Here is a 2,665-nt window from a genome sequence, read left to right as displayed (position 1 = left end):
CCTGGATGTCGGGAAAAGAATTCCCGAGATACCAGTAGAACAATGACCAACACAAAGGCAGGGTAGTCTGGATACCAGACCCGATGATTCTGACTACTCTACGAATCAAGGGTCCGGTTTCTGAGTCGACCGCTATCCACGTAACCAGGCTGGAGGAATTCCTCCAGTTTTCCGGAAATAGTCGAAATATTCCGTGGATGCCCCCTGTGGTCGTGAATAGCTTTGCTGTTTCCACCCATCGAATGTACGGCAATTCCAGCGGTGTGCCCGAGCTGAAGTGCACCCCAAATTAGCGAAAGAAAGACGTGCAGTTACCAGCAGGTTCTTGCACGTGTTCTGCGTGTAACCCAAAGTCCATACATGCCGCAATAAATTAGTTACGCGTATTTAGCTCGCTCCGCGTCAAACGCGCATATTATACATGCGCGCCTCATGGCGCTCCTGTGCAATAAGCACCAAAAAAACAAAAAAACAAAAAAAAAACCAAAAAAACACGCTCTCTTTTGTTCCGTTCAGAGCTGAAAGCTCGCAAGAATTCTATCTATTTTGGAGTTAAAATTGTAGTCTGAAATGCGTTTGAATTCAGGCTATTTTTGGAAAGCTGCTTTGTACTGAATCCATTCCAATTGGGTTTGAACACAGCACATTTTTACATCCGTTGTTACATACGATAGGTTATTAAAACCACACCTAGTCAGTGGATTTTATATCTCTGTGAGCCAAGCCAAGGCTCGCATAGTAATCCTATATAGCCCAAATCTGTAGAGCTTATATCGATCCTCGAAAACGTAAAAAATTCAGATGTCTTAAGCTGTCAGTGTAGATTCTTGTGACTACAAAACACGGCAAGAATACGATCTTACGTTGACTGATCGTCTTAAGAAACCCTACGTAAAGGATCAGTTTTGTACCTTGTAATCTGATTCGAGGAATCTTTAATATAGAGCAATCATATGCTGTGTCGGGTAAAGTAGAGCCGTGCATAATCAGGGCTAATAAGTGCTATGGTGTTCACCATGTGCGCTGCATCCATATGGCGGGATTATTTAAAATTTCCCTTCTCCAATTATTGCTGTCAGGGGTCGAGTAGAGACTAGAGCGCCCCCTCTTTCCCACTTTCCAAATCAGCGTGGGACTTAACCCACTCTAATTTACTGCAGAGTACATTTCGAAAATTTATTCAAGTGCGTCCAAAGGTTATATACTCGAGGTGACGTTAGGTTATCCGCAGCACTTACACGATTTACACAACGACTTCCCACTTGCGCCTGAAAATATATCGATCCCAAATGAATGGCTGTCAGCGTCTCAAAAGGATTTAATGGCAAACGGCGAGCGAATTACTTCACTAGATAAACTCGTGTCAACTTTAAACACCAAAATAATATGTGGTTCATTACCGAACTTTACAGAAATATTTAGAACTAGGCCTAGAATTAAAACAGATTCACCGAGTGATGTCTTTTAAACAAGAGCCTTGGATGAAAAGTCATATCGATGAAAATACCGAATTACGTAAATTAGCCTAGTCTGATTTTGAGAAGGATTTCTTTAAATTGATGAATAACTCGGTCTTTGGCAAGACTATGGAAAACGTGGGCTATCGGATGGACGGCATTTATTGAGAGACTTGCAAGATGCCGAAAAGTACCAGAAGTTAACTTTTAAACCGAGTTAAAAATCTACTACGCCGTTTCAGGAGTGCGAGCTTTCATTTGTGGAAATGTATCAAATTAAAACAAAATCAAATAAGCCCATTTGTCCCCGCACGCACAGGACCAGAGAACTGAACTCGGGGACAAGTGGACACTCGCATTCTAACTTTTGTGTCGATTGGCCTGAGCAGCCGTTTATTGAACTTGACACAGGTCAGGTTGTTCCCGCCCGAAGCTGGTGACGTGGAACTGCAAAAAATTACATTGCACACAATCAAAGTATAACTACTCAGCAATATATGGAAACAGTTCCCGCCCGAAGCTAGTGACGCGGAACTGCAAGTATATCTTACATTGCGTTTCAGGCAAAGTGTAGCTATTCAGCAAAAATTACAGAGATTGTTCCCGCCTGAGCCTGGTGACGCGGAACAGCAACACATATCAGCAAAAGTACCGGTACTATGGCAATCAGCAATTGTTCGCGCCCGAGCCTGGTGACGCGGAACAGCAACTCATATCAGCAAAAACATAGAACTATCAGCAAAAATGTTTGAAAAGCAATTATCATATCAGCATTTGTTTCCGCCCAAAGCACATGGAGCGGTAAATTAATTTTGGAATGTACCTGCGCGGTACAAAGCCTTCCATACGCAAATTCAAACAGCAATACATCTGGCAGAATGCAAAATTACCCAACTTTCATGAACAAATTAACAAGGATTTACTCCAGCATACAATAACTTTGGGCCAACCATCAAACGCTGGGATCGGACAGCAATTTCCACGAGGTGCGGCCCGACTTGGGCTTACACTGGGTTGCTGGAATAACGGGCAACTAACGAGCATTTTCAACGACCACTTACAGCTATTTATGTCAAACGACAGAAATTAGTGAGTACGAAATGGCTTTTCTTAATTTGGCCCTTAATAAACTAGTGACTCCCCCGACAAAGGAAGGGGTCAGGCCTTTCCTTTCGGCACATTTCCATACGTGTCGTAAATAAGGATAC

This window comes from Acanthaster planci, linkage group LG06 (genome assembly GCF_054643075.1).
Source record: "Acanthaster planci isolate LZ-2023a linkage group LG06, COTS_SCS, whole genome shotgun sequence".
Lineage (NCBI taxonomy): Eukaryota > Metazoa > Echinodermata > Asteroidea > Valvatida > Acanthasteridae > Acanthaster > Acanthaster planci.
The sequence above is the reverse complement of the archived record's forward strand: the minus strand, read 5'-3'. Positions refer to the sequence as shown.